Below are 21,955 nucleotides of genomic sequence, written 5' to 3' on the forward strand. Positions count from 1 at the left end.
CAAAGACTTACTTACAAATTATAAAAATAAGCAGAGAAACTGTTTATTTTTGTTGTTTCCAGATTGTGAAGCCTGTAGCTTGCAAGATACAGGACATAGGTGAAAGTATTTGTACCATTCATTTAAAAGCATAAATGTCCATTGGGTAAGTTAATTCTTAAATCTGATTTTAGGCACATGGTTAAAAAAATGTAAGTCACGGAAGTAAAACAAAAGTTACAGTGTTTATTTTATATATCATCAATGAACTGTTATATGTATTTATTTTTATGGATATATTTGCTGGTATATATTTATAGTTTGATGGTTATTTTCTTTTATCCTTTTAAAACATCAATTATTGTCTTCTGGCTTCTATTGCTCCTTTAAAAATTCAGGTGTCACTGTTATTGTTTTTATTGTTTAAAAAGACATAAATACGCTTTTTAATATTACATTGATTTTTAAGGATTTCTTTTTGTGTTTTTTTTTTCAGCGTAGTGTGATGTGCTTTCATATAGCTTTATTTGTATGTACACTGCTTAGATTTGCAGAGATTTTGCATATGTGATTTGTTGCCCATAACTGTTTTATAAATTCTCAGGCATTGACTCTGCAGATATTACTATTTTCTTCTATTAATTCTCTCCATTTCTACTTTAATTTCTTGCTTTTATCTTGTTTTTTTAATCATCTTTTTTGAATATTTATTTTAGAGATTTTGTCTTGACCTTGTCTTCCAGTTTATTAGTCTCATTCCTATTGAAGATAATAGTCCTGTATTTTAAGACCTTTGTCTGATAACAGAGCCAATATCAAAATGTCAGGTTTTTTGTAGTTTGTTTTTTTTGTTGTTTTTTCTCACGGTTTTCCCTCATTTGGTCGTGTGTATTTCCCTACTTTGTAATAATTTAATAGATACCAAGTATTTGATAGTTGTCATTTTTAATGAATAGCAGGTATTTGAAACATTGTGGGGGTTGTAAATGAGCTTACTTTCCTCCAGAAAACTTTACCGCCTTCTCTGCTCTCGTGGTTTCTTCAGGATCCTGATATCTAAAGTCCTGGTTAACTAAATAGTTCTTTACTGTACTAAAATAACATTTTGATACTTTGAATACACTTATATCCTTATTTTCTAATTTTTAACATGTTTGGAGAGGGGTATTAATCTTCCAGAAGTGAATATATCACAGCCAAAAGCAGATGATTTAAAATTTTGCCCCTGTTAGATCGGTAAATAGGTAATGAGAAAACATAAAACAAAACTTTATTTCACTCTTGATGATTTTATGCAAATTGGTAAGAACTTTTTCTAGAATATTTTAATAATATATTTAAAATTCAGAATTATGAATTATTTATAACTACCATTTCTTTTTCTTTTTAGAAATTTACACTTCAAAAATACTTGTGCAATGGTACAAAGATATATGTGAAGAGTTTTTAAAATATAAATGTAGCTAGTGACATAAATACTGATTGATGGGAGACTGTGTATTTATAAACTATATTATTAAAAGTACATAGAATGTTTAATTTATAACAGTAAGTATGAAATTTGATCACTGGCTTATTTTCACAGTATCCAACTTATATAACATATAAAACCACAAACATTAGATTGGGTAGGATATATGAGGATTATGATGATAATTATAAAAGACCTAATGTATAACTCTTTCATATAGACTACATAATTTAGAAGTTAAAATTACATAATTCAGACACAAAAGCATTAATCTGATTTGCTCTAGGTGTTTTTAGCACTGTTAATGACAAATTAAAATGCAAGTTGAACTTAATTTACTTGTTTTCCTCTACCAAATAACTCCTTTTTATTTCAACTTTCAATGGCTCTTTGAACTCTTTATATAATTATACAGTACTAATTTAGTCTCTTTAGAGGAAATCACTTTCAAAAGATTAGATTAAATAACACTCATGGATACAATGCATGGAAAGAAGGAATAATTACATTATAATCAACAAATAAGGTTGATTCCTTGACAGTAAGTAGATTGTAATCTTTTTCTACTTATTTGGATTTTCCTGTTCCTTTATTTCACATTTTTCTCTCAATTAAACTGAAAAGAAAGGTGAAGACATTATATATATAGAGAGAGAGAGAGACAGAGAGAGAGAGAGAGAGTAGTTGATGTAGAAATAGGAAACATATTTTAAATAGCAAGTGAAGGAAGCATTTCATAGAGGCATGTCCCTAGCTGTTAGGAATTAATATTTCTTAATGTTTCACTTGATGATAAATAATATAGCTATAAATATTGTATTTGAATGAAATAAAAATCTATGCATATTTTGTCTTATAAAAATCTAAAGCATAAAGTCATCATTGAAGTTAAATTTTCCTTCTTCGCTCAACATTGCTGCTAATAAGTGTGTTGAAATATCCTTCTATACCAGAGGCTCAGAGTTTTCTGCCCGCTACAGATTGCCAGTAATTGATCAAGCAAACCTATCAATTCTAGATTTGAATTAATTTTTAAAATCAGGGTTTAAAATGAATTTCATACTCATATATTTTACCTTTAGTTATTCTCTTCTTTTGTGTTATTAACTATAAAATATTATCACATTTTTTTTAGGTCATAAAGGTCAAAGCTAAAAGAGGAAAATAGTTTCCAGCATGGATGATGAGCAAATTAGATGCCTCTCTGCTCAGCATGAGTTTTTTCAGCTGCAAAAGTGAAATGAATCAACCATGGAATTACCCCAACAAACTAATTGCTACCGCTGTAAAGGTAGATCATTATATATCTGGGCAATTAAATTTTAAATGTAAGTAACTTTATAAAATAGGTCAATATTAAATTGTAAATATAAAAATCAAATATAATTAAAATAAGGTTGTTTAACTTGTAATTCACAGCTTACATAATTATATCATGGATGGGAAGATATTTATTCATGATATTCTTTTCTGGGGAGATGAATATTCTTAAAAGCGTTAGAAGCATATGTATCACTTAAGTAATTCTCACAAAGCAGTTCCTTGCCTGTCTTCTTATTAAAAAATATATCTCTAGTAGCACACCATTTTAAAGGTATAGGTTGAATTATGGTAGTTTTCACTGTGGATAAGTCAATAGTGACTGCAAGGAATTTCAGTGATTCAATAGTGACTGGAGATTTCATTTTAGTATAGATAAATTTACTTTTTTTCTCATACTTTTTCTTGTTTTCACTCACCCCAAAATCTTCATATTTATTTCAATCAAAATGACAGAAAAAATATGCTATGAAATCTTTGCCTGTGCCTATGTCCTGAATGATATTGCCTAGGTTACCTTCCAGAGTTTTTATACTTTTGGGTTTTACATTTAAGTATTAAAGCCATGTTGAGTTAACTTTTGTATATGGTGTAAGGAAGGAGTCCAATTTTAACCTTCTGCATATGACTAGCCAGTTATCCTAGCACCATTTGTTGAATAGGAAATCCTTTCCCTGTTGCTTGCTTTTGTCAAGTTTGTCGAAGATCAGATAGTTGTGGGTGTTCAGTCTTATTTCTGGGTTCTCTATTCTTTTCCGTTGTTCTATGTGTCTGTTATTGTTCCAGTACCATGCTGTTTTGGCTACTGTAGCCCTGTAGTATAGTTTGAAGTCAGGTAGCATGATTCCTTCAGCTTTGTTCTTTTGCTTAGGATTGCCTTGGCTACTTGGGCTCTTTTTTGGTTCCATATGAATTTTAATTTTTTTTCTAGTTATGTGAAGAAAGTAAATGGTAGTTTAATGCTAATAGCGTTGAATCTATAAATTACTTAGGCATTATGGCCTTTTTTGCAATATTGATTCTTCCTATTTATGAGCATGTAATGTTTTTCTATATGTTTGTGTTGTCTCTGATTTCTTTGAGCAGTGGTTTGTAATTCTCCTTGTAGAGATTTTCCACCTACCCAGTTAGCTGTATTCCTAGGTATTTTATTCTTTTTGTGGCAATTGTGAATGGGAGTTCATTCCTGATTTGGCTCTTTGCTTGACCATTGCAAAGACATTGGTATATAGACATGTCAGTGATTTTTGCACATTGATTTTGTATTGTGAGACTTTGCTGAAGTTGTTTATGAGCCTAAGAAGCTTTGGGCTAAGATTAGGGGGGTTTCTAGATATAGGCTCATGCCATCTGCAAACGTGGATAGTTTGACTTCCTCTTTTCAGATTTGAATGCACTTTATTTCTTTCTCTTGCCTGATTACCCGGGCCAGAATTTTAATACTATGCTAAATAGGAGTTCTGACGGAGGGCACCCTTGTCTTGTATTGTATTAGTTTTCAAGGGGAATGCTTCCAGATTTTGCCCATAATGTTGGCTGTGGGTTTGTCATAGGTGGCTCTTATTATTTTGATGTCTATTCCTTCAAAGCCTAGTTTGAGAGTTTTTAACGTGAAGGTTTGCTGAATTTTATTGACAGTCTTTTCTGCATCTGTGGTTTTTATCTTTACTTCTGTTTATGTGATGAATCACATTTATTGATTTGTGTATGTTGAACCAAACTTGCATTCTGGGCATGAAACCTACTTGATCATCGTGGATAAGCTTTTTGATGTGCTGATGGATTCAGTTTGCCAGTGTTTTCTTGAGAATCTTTGCCTCAATGTTTACCAGTGATATTGGCCTGAAATTGCCTTTTTTGTTTTGTTGTATCTCTGCCAGGTTTTGGTATCAGGATGAGGCTGGCCTCATAGAATGAGTTAGGGAGGAGTCCCCCCTCTGCCTTAATTTTTTGGAATAGTTTTGTTAGGAATGGTACCAGCTCTTCTTTGTATATCTGGTAGAATTCAGCTGTGAATCTGACTGCTCATGGGCTTCTTTTGTTGATAGGCTATTTACTACTGCCTTGGTTTCAGAACTCATTATTGGTCTGTTCAGGGATTCGATTTCTTCCTGGTTCAGTCTTGGGAGGTTGTATGTGTCCAGGAATTTATGCATTTCTTCTAGATTTTCTAGTTTATATGCATAGAGGTGTTCATAATATTCTTTGATGGTTGTTTGTATTTCTGTGGTGTCAGCGATAATATCCCTCTTATCATTACTGATTGTGTTTATTTGAATCTTCTCTCTTTTCTTATTAGTCTAGCTAGTGATCTATGTATTTTATTAATGTACTCAAAATACCAGCTCCTGGATTCATTGGTCTTTTGAATAGTTTTTTGTGTCTCTGTCTCCTTCAGTTAAGCTCTGATTTTGGTTATTTCTTGTCTGCTGCTAGCTTCAGGGTTTGTTTGCTCTGGGTTCTTTAGTTCTTTTAGTTGTGAGTTATGTTGTCAACTTGAGATTTTTCTAACTTTTTGATGTGGGCATTTAGTGCTATAGATTTCCCTGTTAATGCTGCCTTAGCTGCTTCTTAAAGATTCTGGTACATTGTATCTCTGTTCTCATTCGTTTCAAAAAATTGGATTTCTACCTTAATTTCATTATTTACCCAAAAGTCATTCAGGAACAGGTTATTCATTTTCCATGTAATTGTATGCTTTTGAACAAACTTCTTAGTCTTGATTTCTATTTTGATTGCACTGCGGTCCAAAAGACTGTTATTATTTCAATTCTTTTGCATTTGCTGAGCAGTGTTTTACTTCCAATTATGTGATTGATTTTAGAGTGCCACAAAATTAAGATACATAATTACAAATTGTATGTGTGTCATTTGGTATCCATAACACACATATATTTTCCATTGAAGTCTTTTGTTTGTGGGTTTTCAAATCATTAAGAAATTTTACATAAAAAATTTTTACAGGGGGGCGGAGCAAGATGGCCGAATAGGAACAGCTCCAGTCTCCAACTCCCAGCGCGAGCGACACAGAAGACCGGTGATTTCTGCATTTTCAACTGAGGTACTGGGTTCATCTCACTGGGGAGTGCCGGACGATTGGTGCTGGTCAGCTGCTGCAGCCTGACCAGCGAGAGCTGAAGCAGGGCGAGGCATTGCCTCACCTGGGAAGCGCAAGGGGGAAGGAAATCCCTTTTCCTAGCCAGGGGAACTGAGACACACAACACCTGGAAAATTGGGTAACTCCCACCCCAATACTGTGCTTTAAGCAAACAGGCACACCAGGAGATCATATCCCACACCTGGCCGGGAGGGTCCTACACCCACGGAGCCTCCGTCATTGCTAGCACAGCAGTCTGTGATCTACCAGCAAGGCAGCAGCGAGGCAGGGGGAGGGGCGCCCGCCATTGCTGAGGCTTAAGTAGGTAAACAAAGCTGCTGGGAAGCTCGAACTGGGTGGAGCTCACAGCAGCTCAAGGAAACCTGCCTGTCTCTGTAGACTCCACCTCTGGGGACAGGGCACAGTAAGCAATAACAAACACAGCAGAAACCTCTGCAGACGCAAACGACTCTGTCTGACAGCTTTGAAGAGAGCAGTGGATCTCCCAACACGGAGGTTGAGATCTGAGAAGGCACAGACTCCCTGCTCAAGTGGGTCCCTGACCCCTGAGTAGCCTAACTGGGAGACATCCCCCACTAGGGGCAGTCTGACACCTCACACCTCACAGGGTGGAGTACACCCCTGAGAGGAAGCTTCCAAAGCAAGAATCAGACAGGTACACTCGCAGTTCAGTAATATTCTCTTTTCTGAGCCTCTGCTGCTGATACCCAGGCAAACAGGGTCTGGAGTGGACCTCAAGCAATCTCCAACAGACCTACAGCTGAGGGTCCTGACTGTTAGAAGGAAAACTATCAAACAGGAAGGACACCTACACCAAAACCCCATCAGTACATCACCATCATCAAAGACCAGAGGCAGATAAAACCACAAAGACGGGGAAAAAGCAGGGCAGAAAACCTGGAAATTCAAAAAATGAGAGCGCATCTCCCCCCGCAAAGGAGCGCAGCTCATCGCCAGCAACGGATCAAAGCTTGACGGAGAATGACTTTGACGACATGAGAGAAGAAGGCTTCAGTCCATCAAATTTCTCAGAGCTAAAGGAGGAATTACGTACCCAGCGCAAAGAAACTAAAAATCTTGAAAAAAAAGTGGAAGAATTGATGGCTAGAGTAATTAATGCAGAGAAGGTCCTAAACGAAATGAAAGAGATGAAAACCATGACACGAGAAATACGTGACAAATGCACAAGCTTCAGTAACCGACTCGATCAACTGGAAGAAAGAGTATCAGCGATTGAGGATCAAATGAATGAAATGAAGCGAGAAGAGAAACCAAAAGAAAAAAGAAGAAAAAGAAATGAACAAAGCCTGCAAGAAGTATGGGATTATGTAAAAAGACCAAATCTACGTCTGATTGGGGTGCCTGAAAGTGAGGGGGAAAATGGAACCAAGTTGGAAAACACTCTTCAGGATATCATCCAGGAGAACTTCCCCAACCTAGTAGGGCAGGCCAACATTCAAATCCAGGAAATACAGAGAACGCCACAAAGATACTCCTCGAGAAGAGCAACTCCAAGACACATAATTGCCAGATTCACCAAAGTTGAAATGAAGGAAAAAATCTTAAGGGCAGCCAGAGAGAAAGGTCGGGTTACCCACAAAGGGAAGCCCATCAGACTAACAGCAGATCTCTCGGCAGAAACTCTACAAGCCAGAAGAGAGTGGGGGCCAATAGTCAACATTCTTAAAGAAAAGAATTTTAAACCCAGAATTTCATATCCAGCCAAACTAAGTTTCATAAGTGAAGGAGAAATAAAATCCTTTACAGATAAGCAAATGCTTAGAGATTTTGTCACCACTAGGCCTGCCTTACAAGGGACCCTGAAGGAAGCACTCAACATGGAAAGGAACAACCGGTACCAGCCATTGCAAAAACACGCCAAAATGTAAAGACCATCGAGGCTAGGAAGAAACTGCATCAACTAACGAGCAAAATAACCAGTTAATATCATAATGGCAGGATCAAGTTCACACATAACAATCTTAACCTTAAATGTAAATGGACTAAATGCTCCAATTAAAAGACACAGACTGGCAAACTGGATAAAGAGTCAAGACCCATCAGTCTGCTGTATTCAGGAGACCCATCTCACACGCAGAGACATACATAGGCTCAAAATAAAGGGATGGAGGAAGATTTACCAAGCAAATGGAGAACAAAAAAAAGCGGGGGTTGCAATACTAGTCTCTGATAAAACAGACTTTAAACCATCAAAGATCAAAAGAGACAAAGAAGGCCATTACATAATGGTCAAGGGATCAATTCAACAGGAAGAGCTAACTATCCTAAATATATATGCACCCAATACAGGAGCACCCAGATTCATAAAGCAAGTCCTTAGAGACTTACAAAGAGACTTAGACTCCCATACAATAATAATGGGAGACTTCAACACTCCACTGTCAACATTAGACAGATCAACGAGACAGAAAGTTAACAAGGATATCCAGGAATTGAACTCATCTCTGCAGCAAGCAGACCTAATAGACATCTATAGAACTCTCCACCTCAAAGCAACAGAATATACATTCTTCTCAGCACCACATCGTACTTACTCCAAAATTGACCACGTAATTGGAAGTAAAGCACTCCTCAGCAAATGTACAAGAACAGAAATTATAACAAACTGTCTCTCAGACCACAGTGCAATCAAACTAGAACTCAGGACTAAGAAACTCACTCAAAACCGGTCAACTACATGGAAACTGAACAACCTGCTCCTGAATGACTACTGGGTACATAACGAAATGAAGGCAGAAATAAAGATGTTCTTTGAAACCAATGAGAACAAAGATACAACATACCAGAATCTCTGGGACACATTTAAAGCAGTGTGTAGAGGGAAATTTATAGCACTAAATGCCCACAAGAGAAAGCAGGAAAGATCGAAAATTGACACTCTAACATCGCAATTAAAAGAACTAGAGAAGCAAGAGCAAACACATTCGAAAGCTAGCAGAAGGTAAGAAATAACTAAGATCAGAGCAGAACTGAAGGAGATAGAGACACAAAAAACCCTCCAAAAAATCAATGAATCCAGGAGTTGGTTTTTTGAAAAGATCAACAAAATTGACAGACCACTAGCAAGACTAATAAAGAAGAAAAGAGAGAAGAATCAAATCGACGCAATTAAAAATGATAAAGGGGATATCACCACTGACCCCACAGAAATACAAACTACCATCAGAGAATACTATAAACACCTCTGTGCAAATAAACTGGAAAATCTAGAAGAAATGGATAATTTCCTGGACACTTACACTCTTCCAAGACTAAATCAGGAAGAAGTTGAATCCCTGAATAGACCAATAGCAGGCTCTGAAATTGAGGCAATAATTAATAGCCTACCAACGAAAAGAAGTCCAGGACCAGATGGATTCACAGCTGAATTCTACCAGAGGTACAAGGAGGAGTTGGTACCATTCCTTCTGAAACTATTCCAATCAATAGAAAAAGAGGGAATCCTCCCTAACTCATTTTGAGGCCAATATCATCCTGATACCAAAGCCTGGCAGAGACACAACAAAAAAAGAGAATTTTAGACCAATATCCCTGATGAACATCGATGCAAAAATCCTCAATAAAATACTGGCAAACCAGATTCAGCAACACATCAAAAAGCTTATCCACCATGATCAAGTGGGCTTCATCCCTGGGATGCAAGGCTGGTTCAACATTTGCAAATCAATAAACATAATCCAGCATATAAACAGAACCAAAGACAAGAACCACATGATTATCTCAATAGATGCAGAAAAGGCTTTTGACAAAATTCAACAGCCCTTCATGCTAAAAACGCTCAATAAATTCGGTATTGATGGAACGTACCTCAAAATAATAAGAGCTATTTATGACAAACCCACAGCCAATATCATACTGAATGGGCAAAAACTGGAAAAATTCCCTTTGAAAACTGGCACAAGACAGGGATGCCCTCTCTCACCACTCCTATTCAACATAGTGTTGGAAGTTCTGGCTAGGGCAATTAGGCAAGAGAAAGAAATCAAGGGTATTCAGTTAGGAAAAGAAGAAGTCAAATTGTCCCTGTTTGCAGATGACATGATTGTATATTTAGAAAACCCCATTGTCTCAGCCCAAAATCTCCTTAAGCTGATAAGCAACTTCAGCAAAGTCTCAGGATACAAAATTAATGTAGAAAAATCACAAGCATTCTTATACACCAGTAACAGACAAACAGAGAGCCAAATCAGGAATGAACTTCCATTCACAATTGCTTCAAAGAGAATCAAATACCTAGGAATCCAACTTACAAGGGATGTAAAGGACCTCTTCAAGGAGAACTACAAACCACTGCTCAGTGAAATCAAAGAGGACACAAACAAATGGAAGAACATACCATGCTCATGGATAGGAAGAATCAATATCATGAAAATGGCCATACTGCCCAAGGTAATTTATAGATTCAATGCCATCCCCATCAAACTACCAATGAATTTCTTCACAGAATTGGAAAAAACTGCTTTAAAGTTCCTATGGAACCAAAAAAGAGCCCGCATCTCCAAGACAATCCTAAGTCAAAAGAACAAAGCTGGAGGCATCACGCTACCTGACTTCAAACTATACTACAAGGCTACAGTAACCAAAACAGCATGGTACTGGTACCAAAACAGAGATATAGAACAATGGAACAGAACAGAGTCCTCAGAAATAATACCACACATCTACAGCCATCTGATCTTTGACAAACCTGAGAGAAACAAAAAATGGGGAAAGGATTCCCTATTTAATAAATGGTGCTGGGAAAATTGGCTAGCCATAAGTAGAAAGCTGAAACTGGATCTTTTCCTTACTCCTTATACGAAAATTAATTCAAGATGGATTAGAGACTTAAATGTTAGACCTAATACCATAAAAATCCTAGAAGAAAACGTAGGTAGTAGCATTCAGGACATAGGCATGGGCAAAGACTTCATGTCTAAAACACCAAAAGCAACAGCAGCAAAAGCCAAAATTGACAAATGGGATCTAATTAAACTAAAGAGCTTCTGCACAGCAAAAGAAACTACCATCAGAGTGAACAGGCAACCTACAGAATGGGAGAAAATTGTTGCAATCTACTCATCTGACAAAGGGCTAATATCCAGAACCTACAAAGAACTCAAACAAATTTACAAGAAAAAAACAAACAACCCCATCAAAAAGTGGGCAAAGGATATGAACAGGCATTTCTCAAAAGAAGACATTCATACAGCCAACAGACACATGAAAAAATGCTCATCATCACTGGCCATCAGAGAAATGCAAATCAAAACCACAATGAGATACCATCTCACACCAGTTAGAATGGCCATCATTAAAAAGTCAGGAAACAACAGGTGCTGGAGAGGATGTGGAGAAATAGGAACACTTTTACACTGTTGGTGGGATTGTAAACTAGTTCAACCATTATGGAAAACAGTATGGCGATTCCTCAAGGATCTAGAACTAGAAGTACCATATGACCCAGCCATCCCATTACTGGGTATATACCCAAAGGATTATAAATTATGCTGCTATAAAGACACATGCACACGTATGTTTATTGCAGCACTATTCACAATAGCGAAGACTTGGAATCAACCCAAATGTCCATCAGTGACAGATTGGATTAAGAAAATGTAGCATATATACACCATGGAATACTACGCAGCCATAAAAAAGGATGAGTTTGTGTCCTTTGTAGGGACATGGATGCAGCTGGAAACCATCATTCTCAGCAAACTATCACAAGAACAGAAAACCAAACACCGCATGTTCTCACTCATAGGTGGGAACTGAACAATGAGATCACTTGGACTCGGGAAGGGGAACATCACACACCGGGGCATATCATGGGGAGGGGGGAGGGGGGAGGGATTGCACTGGGAGTTATACCTGATGTAAATGACGAGTTGATGGGTGCAGCACACCAACATGGCACAAGTATACATATGTAACAAACCTGCACGTTATGCACATGTACCCTACAACTTAAAGTATAATAATGATAAATAAATTAAAAAAAATAAAAAAAATAAAAAAATAAAAAATAAAAAAAAAGAAAATTTTTACAAACATTGGTTTTAAATAATAATTAGTTTTTATATTCAAAGTATTGGTTAGAAGGGATCATACATGTATGGGCACATAATTTGACAATCCCCTCATTGGACTATAAACAAAACGTTGTTACTTTAAAAATGAAAAAAAAAATTAGAAAACAATTCACTATCCCCAACAACAAGGAATGACAGTCTTATACTTAATTTTTTAATGAAAATGGATCAATTGTTTAACATAATGGCTGGTTAATGATAGAAGAATGTCAAAGGAGTAAAGGAACCATCTGGAAGTTCTCCCAGTGGACAAAGCTGGAAAATTTTGAGAAAAATAAATAAAGTAATATTGATTATAAAGCCATGAGTCCATACCTATATAAATCAATAATGAAATAAATAAACAATTTGGAGAAAATGGACAAATCTTTTGTAAAGAATAATTCCAAATAATTTATCAGTTATGCTACCCTTAGGTATATGGAAAACAAATTTTCACTCCTTAAGTGTGGGCTATGCCTGGTGACATCCTTCCTAAAAGTACAGTACGAAAAGAGAGAAAACGGGGCAATTTTATGGTGGAGAAACCTGACAAATACTACCTCACTCAGGTGATCAAACTGAACACCCACAGTCCAAAGTCATGTTTATAGGATATATGTGTTCTCAATATAATGTGAAGATAATGGTACTTTACTTCTGGTCTTCTTCCCCAAATCCCATAGCCCCAGGCTAATTGTGAGACCAAGTCAGCAAATTCTAACTGAGGCACGTTCTACAAAACACCTGACCACTACTCCTCAAACAGTCAAGGTCTTCAGAAATAAATAAGTTTTAAAAAATTGTTACAATCGAGATACACGGCAATTAAATGTGATGTGGTATACTGTATGGGATACAGAAACTGAAAAAGGACATTAGGTAAAATCCAAGGAAACCTGAATCAAGTATGGATGTTAGTTAATAATGATATTCAATTGTAGTTCATTAAGTATGATAAATGTATTACAACAATGAAAGATACTAACCACAAGGATAGCTTCCCAATCCATAGTAAATGTCCACTAATGATGGTATATGAAAACTCTCTTTACTATGTTCATAGCTTTTCCTTAAATCTCTTATGTGGTGAAATTTTCCAGAAAGTGTTTCTTGTCTATTAGTTCATTTACTCCTCACAACAATTCCACAGTATAGATATTTTTCATTTACCTTTGGGTAGAAAACTAAAGCTTATATATACATATACATATACATATACATATATTTGCATCTTGCTTAACATCACTCAAATACTATGTGGTAGAAATAGGAATTGAATTATATGATTGCAAATTCTTTACTGCAGCAACCCAAACCATGAAATACCACTAGCACTGAGACACTTGATATTAGGCAATATTTTTGCATAATTAATTCCAGTTTCTCAGTGATATGTACAGCATTATACATTGTAATGAGTCTTAAACTATGTGTTGATGAGTATCTAAAGATGAAAATGGAGGTCAAGTATTTAGGTTCTGGGAGCAAATTGCCTAGACTCAAATCCCACGGTAACATTTTGTAGCTGGATGACCTGGCCAAATTTGTCTGTGACTTGCTTATTCTGTTCTGTACAACAGGAATAATGCTATGGCAATATTTGAAAGGTTTGTTGAGAGAATTAAAATCAGTATTATGTAAAGTGTTCACAACAATTCCAAGCCACAAAAAGTGTCCACAAATTTTTATCTATTACTTCTAAAAATGTCTTAATTGAGACACCAAAGGTAACTATCACATTAATTTGGGCACATTTAAGATTATCACTTGGGAATTGTTGTTAAAGGGCAATATAGATGTTATAACAGATAAATAAGGTGACTAAAAAACACAATTACAAAACGAAACAGTCCAAAATGTAGTGTGGTGCTATAAGCCAGATTTTGCCTCATAAACAAACACAGCTTTTTGTATGTCATGGGGAGGAGCAAAGAATCATTTGATTCATCGTTGAAGTCAATATCCTTACTGAAGATTCAGAATGATTCTGTAGAGTAAGATTTTGATTGCAATCCTCATCCTCTCAAAATAATTCAATGTGCTTTGATATTGCCTTATGTTAAAATTGAATATCTGTTATTTTCAATACATGAGATTTTAGAAAATTTGAAGACTCTCAGAGATAGTTTGCTTATATTTAATTAAATTCTGCTGGTATCTTCACAGTTTGTTACAGCTACTCAATGTGCAATTAAGTAGACATTTGGGGCAAAAAACTGTTCTGCATTTAGTGGATTAATCTTTCACACACTGTCCAACAAGAGGAGCCAAGCCTCTTAACTCCAACAGCATTTCCAGACCTACCATGGAGTGCATATTCATGGACTGGTGCTTTTCTTTCTGTGAAATAGGCTACCAAAGTGGGATTTATGAAGCAAACGTAATATGAATTTATAATTTTGATAACAGTGTGCCAAGGTACTTTAGAAAACATGATCATTATTCTCCTTTCACTAACAATATACAAGTGACATCATTTTTTTCTTTTTAATGGTATTTTTCTATTTTGTCGACTCCCAATCCACAACCCCAAATCAGCTAAAAATGATAATTCACTTTTATTTGAATCTGCATGCTTTGGGTTACTGATAAGGTTAGTATGTTTTCTTACTTCATGGACCATTAGAATTGTCTGATTTCTGATTGCCAATTAATATTCTGCATTTATTTTTTTCCTTATTTTATGAAATTTTCCTTTCTTCCTTTTCTTTCTTCCTTCTTGCCATCTTTCCATTCTTTTTTCCTCCTTCTCTCTGCCTCATTCTTACCTGCATAAGTTTTCATATATACCGTAAATTGTAAACCTTTTGTCAACCAATTTTTCTTTCAATATTTTCACATAGTCTGGATTTAACATTTAATTTGAAACATGTATCTGAATATATATTTAACATTTATATCCATAAATTTATTCACATTTTGCTTACAAATTATGGGATAATTATGAATTATTCCTTTCATGCTTAAAAATATTACCTGCAGCTGGAAGTGTTTTATCATGTTATACCTAGAATTAACTTTGATAAATGCTCTGAAGTTAGAATTTATTTACTCCTGGCAGCCAAATTTATCTGCAATATTTACTAGATGCATTATTATTTAATCACTTATAAATAATGATATCTTATATGAAATTATCATAATAATCAGGTAATTTTCTATATTTTATCTTGTTTTTTCAGTGAACTTCAGTGACTTAAAATATAGTTAATATCTACTAGAATAAAAGCTTCCTTATTGTAATATATTTATACATTTATTTGGGTAAGAGTATAATTTTGATAGTGAGTGGCTTAGGTTCTCTGTGCCTCAGGGGGTATAAAACGTCTCCCTCACAGGGATATTTTAAGGATTAAATGAAATAGTACATAACAGTGTTTGGAACAGTATCCTGCAAAAGGTAAATATAAATGAAATAATATGTAATTGAATATTTGGCTTACCTTCTTTGTGTGTGATTATTGGTGAATTTCATATTGATTTTTACCACTCCATGTTTAAACTCTTGTGTATTTAGGAAAGGAGACTAAATTTTATTTCAGTATTTAATCAAAATTTCTGCTTTCATTCATTTTATAATGTTTTTTTCCAAAATACATATTTTAAACCATAGTATTTCACTTGAGTACTGATTTTGTCACCTTGTATAGTTTTTCCACATAATTTAGACACATTTTCTTTGTGTCCAAAAGTATGGCTAACATTTTATTTTGCAATCTTCCTGGAAGTTTTAGTTACATTCTGAACACTTGCTTGCAAGCTATGGTAGTTTTACTGTCAATGCAAAACACTACACACATCTCTTCCAATAATAGCAGAAGAAACATACATACGCACAATGTTTCCATTTCCAAATATCTATAACAAGGGCTATTTGAGATTAGCAAAATGTTACATATCATAGAGTAGATGGGAATGGAGAGTGTTCTAAATCTTCCTCCTCTAATGCTCAGAGCACTGTTCTGTTTTATATATAAAGCTTTCTGTTACTGAATTTGAGACACAAAATGTAATGCTGCGCTGGTGGGAATACTGCTTATACAGAGTGAGGAAAACTAATTAAACTAGCAGAACACTTAGCTATTAAGGGTTTGATATGTGTGCAGACATATTGTGAAACACAGCTTACGGGAATATCGATACACTTTTATGTTCTTCCTTTTAGGTTAAGAGAAGCTGATTTTACTTTACAAGTTGTATGTGTGTGTGTTTGTGTGTGTGTGTCAGTGTGTCTGTGTGTCATTGTGACTGTGGTTATTTTACAGAAGAGAGCATTCCACACATTCGTTGTGTTAATTGCAAGGATATAAAAAGGTGACAGTGTTAAAGTCTGCAACAATTAAGTTGACTGGATAAGCTCCAAGTAAAGAGGAATAAGAATAAAATAGCAATTTTAAACAATTTAGAAAGTCACTGTAATTGTGAATTTGCCAATGAAAAGAAACATAGGTCTCTGTGAATGTATTTAAAGAGAGTGTTTTGTCTGCATTGCAATTAAAGTATATTAGTTATATGTAACATCTGTGAATGTCTCAGGACTAAGGGGTTTCTCAGAAACGTTGCTCTAAAATGTCAGGTAATGGATAGACCAAGCTACGGAGCATGAGTTTGTGTCATTTCATTTTGAAAAAACTACATATCAAATAATTAAAGGATCTGTGAGCCAAAAAAAAAAAGATTCTCCTGAGAAGAGTTGTTTCAAAATTACCCCATAATTATCAATATTTGGGAGACACAATGGAGACACTTGGAGAAAGTCTCACTCTAGATTTTTGCCTGGCAAGTCTCATATTCTTTGTGCAGAGGAGAATGTGAAGGAGCTTCTGTCACAGCATGGAATTTGTCAGGGCAACTCTATTACTCAGGCCTAGATTTTTATTATCTTCATTCCTTGGTGGGCTCCAGGTTGAACATAAATCATGATGGGGGCTCAACGAGTTGGTGAGAAATCAGATTTTTCCAGCCGTATTTATTGCCATTCCAGTACTATGGAAATTGTATGTGTGTAACAGCAGATTGAATAGTTCTGCAGGGGTTAGAAGACACTGGTAAGCGATATATAATAAATTTCATGGGCGCTTCCTGCTATAGATTTGAGACCCACCTTTGCGGCTCATTTAATTTCTTCCATAACATTATTGCCTTAGCGAGCTTGATAATTCTTTTCAGGAAAATGCAAAGTAAATAAAAATTATGTTGTCACAGAACTCATAATTTTCAGAATTTTAGATAGGTGAATGCTTCTAGATTTTATAGGTCATTTTCGGACTGTCAGTGAGGCCTTTATGCCTCAATTCAAAGCATTTCAGAGTTTTATTTTACTCAGAAATGTTGTTTATCTTTTGCCATTATCTGTTGTGCTGTTTGGGTTCCTATAGAATATCGCATATTTTAATTAACATGATGTATCTTTGACAGGACCATCTTGTGATACACGCACTGTCACAGGAAACAGTTCCAGCTAAAGTTAAGCCAGGGCTTCACAGAAGATCAAAAGAAAGAGACAAGGAGAAGCTAAGTGTTTTAGTTAGGATTCTCTAAAGGATAGAACTAATAGAATATATACACACACACACACACACACACACACACACACACACACACACACAAACACACACACATATAAAGGGGAGTTTATTAAGGAGTATTAAGTCACACAATCACAGGGTCCCACAATAGGTTGTCTGCAAGCTGAGGAGCAAGGAATCCAGTCTGAATCCCAAAGCTGACAAACTTGGAGTTTGACGTTCAAGGGCTGGAAGCATCCAGCACAGGAGAAAGATGCAGGCTGGGAGGCTAAGCCAGTCAAGACTTTTCACAGTTTTCTGCCTGTTTCATATCCTAGCTGTGCTGGCAGCTGATTAGATGGTGCCCACCCAGATTAACGGTGGGTCTGCCTTTCCCAGCCCACTGACTCAAATGTTAATCTCTTTTGGTAACACCCTCAAAGACACACCTAGGATTAATATTTTGCTTCCTTCCATCCAATCAAGTTGACACTCAGTATTAACCATCACACTAAGCTTTATCGTTATTTTATAGGAATGCTTGAAAACCGGAGATAAATGCAGCTACAGATGAATGATGACTCTGTATTTTCCTTGTATATATAAAGATCAACAATAACACTTAGGTCATGACACCCGCCTACTTTACAGATCACTGTGGAAATAATACACTGCTTCAACAATTGAGAAACAATCATATATATTTATGCAAGAACTAAATTCATGTTTGAAAGTAAATAATGTATAACAAATCTTACAGAGATTTATGTGATTACTAAAAAAAATCAATTCATCAATTCAATAAACTGAGGACTGTATTACTTTTCTATTGCTTCTTTACCAAAGAAATACAAGCTTTGCAGCTTAAAACAACAGAAATCTAATTTTTTATAGTTCTGAAGTTCAGTAACCTAAAACTGATCTTATGAAATAAAGTTAAATCTTGGGGATATGGGTGTGGACAGGGTTGGTTTCTTCCGAGACTCTGAAGGTAAAATTTGCTTCCTTGCCTTTTCTCCTTCTAGGGAGCCTGTATTCCTTGCCTCCTAGTGGCTTTCTCCTATCACTTGAACCTCTGTTTCCAGCCTCGGGATCCCTGATGTGACTCTGATGTTTCATCTCCCGTTTATGAGGACCCTTCTGATTGCTGTGAGTCCACTTGATAACCCAAGAAAAACATGCATTGCAAGGTCCTTAAATTAATCACAGCTGCAAAATGCCAATGATCATAAAAGGTCACATTCACAGTTCCCAGGGATCAAGATGTGAACATACTGGGGTGGAGGGCCATTATTTTGTATATCACTGACACCTCCTATGTGTATAGTCCTCTACCAGTTACTAAATTGAATTAGACAGGTGTCTTCTATCGCCAAAGGACTTACAATGCATATAGAGGGACGGACTTATAGTAGCATGAGAAGGGCAGAGACAGATGGGAGTGCTAGGTAGTCCTTGAGCACAAGGAGTCATAGCTACTATGGTGTTCTGGTGACATGAGGGGCTGTGAGGGAACGCACAAGTAGTGAAAGGACAGGGAGTAGGAGATGAGCCTTGAGAAAATGGTCAGGTTGGTGAAAACAGGAAAGGAGTTTCCCACAAAGAAAAACGGGGAAGAAAGAAGAGTTTCCCAGGGAGAAATATGTGGGTGGTGATGAGGGTGGGGGGACATGAGGGAGCTCACTGAGGTCAGGAGAAGTCAGCATTTGCACAAGAAAATGAAGATTCATGAGCGCCATGGAACAAGGACCAGATTATATAAAACTCTATATGAGGCTGAGAGAGTGGGTCTTAACTCACCAATATCACCTAGGAACTTTTAACATCTCTGATGTCTAGATCCTTTATTAGGTTTGCTTGACAAAAAGTGGGTCCTGATTATAGGAAGTGATGATGTTATTAACACTTTATTTTAATTCACATTCAGGCTGAAAAGCATACTGGATTTTTAAAGACTTACATTTTATCTGGAGCATACTAGAAAACTAACAAATAATTTTAAATCATCCAGGTCTGACATGACATGGTTCTATTTCTACTTTCAGAAGATATGTACGGTGACACTGTGGAAGTTAACTTGAAGATTAAAACCCTGAAAAATAGAATCTTCTATTGTATATCAGAGATTACAAGGGCCTGAATTAGAGTGGTGACATTTTCATCCCTTGATAATGGATTAAAAACAATTGAGTGAAGCTTTGGGGTGAACTTACAGGACTTTGTGACAAACTTGATAAGGGAGACTTAAATGAGGGGAGGAAGAAATGCATATGTGTACAAAATTATGTGGATAGATGTGCATTTGTGTGTATCTGTGAATACAAATACACAATTTTCAGATAGAAGTAGTATAAGAAAAGGAAATCAAAGTCAAACATTTTAAGTGTAGCTCTTGGTGCACTTTTTAAACATTAAATTGAAGTTGTAGTTTATTCTCATCATTGTCATCCTATATTAGTGATTTTTTAGCTTTCGAAATTAAATTCATAATATTATAATTCTGAATTCCTATATATGTATATGTTAAGAATCCTTTAATTGGACTGACTTTCATATGTGTGTGGCTGCATTCTGAAATAGTTGTCTAGGTGATACATAAAGCAGTGAGTTATATTTGTAAGATATATTAATATTTAAAGTCTTCATAGAGTTATTAACTAGCTCCAATATTACTGAAACGATTTCTCCAAATATCCTATATTTAATTATCATGCTGGCAAATTTATTATAACTTTGGGTTGAAAAAATATATTATGATACATAGGCACTGACTAATGCCACCTTTCTGCTTTCCTGAATTCAATGTTTATGATTATTTCCATAAGTGTTTATCAGTTCAATCAAAAATGAAAATAAAAAAAATTTCTGTGAGCTTTACACATCTAATACGCAATGATTATAAATCTGGTCTTAGGCATATGGTAAAAAACATTTAAGTCACAAAAGTAAATTTCAGATTTAAGTGTAAATCTGAAATTAAATTCTCAGATTTAAGTATAATTTTTAAAACCTTTGGTAATTGTGTCCCTACTGTTAAATTTATTGTATAGTTTTCACTATATCATCTTAACTTTTAATGTTTCTAGAAACTTGTGTGAGGTCTCATACCTCATGGCTAATAAAGTATTTATTTTTCTATTCTTGATCAGTTTTGTTGGATTTTATCAATGTTGTGAAATCTAGCACATGACATTCCTAATTTTTTGTATTGTTTTTGTGTTTTCTATTTAATTTCTTTTTCTCTTACCCTTATGACTCTCTTCCTGCTATATTTTTCTAGTTTAATTTGGTGGGTTTTGTTGTTGTTGCTTCTTGGAATAAAATAATACAGTGCTTTGTGCCTGTAATCCCAGACACCTGAGAGGATGAAGTGGGAAGATTGCTTGAGCCTAGGAGTTTGAGAACCACCTAGGTGGCAGAGAAAGACCCTGTTCTTAAAAAAAAAAAAAAAAAAAAAAAAAAAAAACCTTAAAATAATAACATAATAAAAGGGCATTATTCTTGAGAATTTTCTCTAATTTTCTTCCATGAGATAACTTGAAAGTTTTAAAAATACGTCTGAGCAATGCTTAGTCAAGTTTGACAAGTTTTTATATGCTAGACCATCATTTTCATTTAGTTGAAAATATGTCCTGTATTTTAAAATATTTGTTTGGATCCATTGCTTGTTTAAAAAGTCTATTGCTTAAATTTTACACAAGTTTGCCTCTTCTAGTTATTTTCATTATTTGTGTGTTCTACTCACTGGTATTTAAATTAAATATTTAAGTTTAGAATATGTGTGTGTGTTTTGGAGAAGGTAGTATATAATTCTTGTTCTTCCTGTTATTAATATCTTACATTAGTATGATGCATTTGTCATAATGTTGAACTAATGTTGATGCATTATTAATTTTATCATTGATAGGTTTTTACTATTACCATTCTTAATTGAGGACAGCAGTGTCGGAGGAGTTTGCTTAAGATTTCAAACAGAGGCAAGAATTGCTCTGTCTATTGATCCAAATGTTATTACTGGGCTGGGAAACCGTCTCTTCTTAAGCATGAATTTTCAAGATCCAATATTAACGAAAGTCCCTGTTAGATTCAAATTTTCTTATTTTTAAGTTATCATCTCTTCTTGTATCCACAGTCCTATCCATGGTGCCATGTTATATTTAATAGTCATATATCCTTAACTTCCTCTTGACTGTGAGTTTCTCAGATTCCTGTTGTCTGTGATGACCTTGACGCTTAGTACTGATGAGTAATTTTGCATAAAGTATCTGAAATGGAACTTGTCTAATGTTTATTTCATGACTAGACTAAGAATTTTTAGGAAGAAGACCATAGAAGTAAAGTACCATTTTCATTTCATCAGGTCAAGACCACATCTACGCTCTCATCCTGACTTGTTACTGTTGATACTAAACTTAATCACCTAGTTGAGTTAATAGCTGTCAGGTTTCTCCAGTATAAAGTTATTCTACTTTTTTCCCGTTTC

At 35.3% G+C, this 21,955-nt stretch overlaps 1 long non-coding RNA gene across 1 annotated transcript; it reads left to right on the forward strand.

Moving 5' to 3' along the window:
* Window positions 1–14,903: 14,903 nt before the first annotated feature.
* On the forward strand, window positions 14,904–20,353 carry LOC108583004. Its single transcript, XR_001897143.3, has 2 exons — window positions 14,904–18,621; window positions 19,484–20,353. It is a non-coding gene; the product is annotated as an uncharacterized LOC108583004 (long non-coding RNA).
* The last annotated feature ends 1,602 nt before the right edge of the window (window positions 20,354–21,955 follow it).

Source organism: Papio anubis, chromosome 19 (genome assembly GCF_008728515.1).
Source record: "Papio anubis isolate 15944 chromosome 19, Panubis1.0, whole genome shotgun sequence".
Taxonomy (NCBI): Eukaryota; Metazoa; Chordata; class Mammalia; order Primates; family Cercopithecidae; genus Papio; species Papio anubis.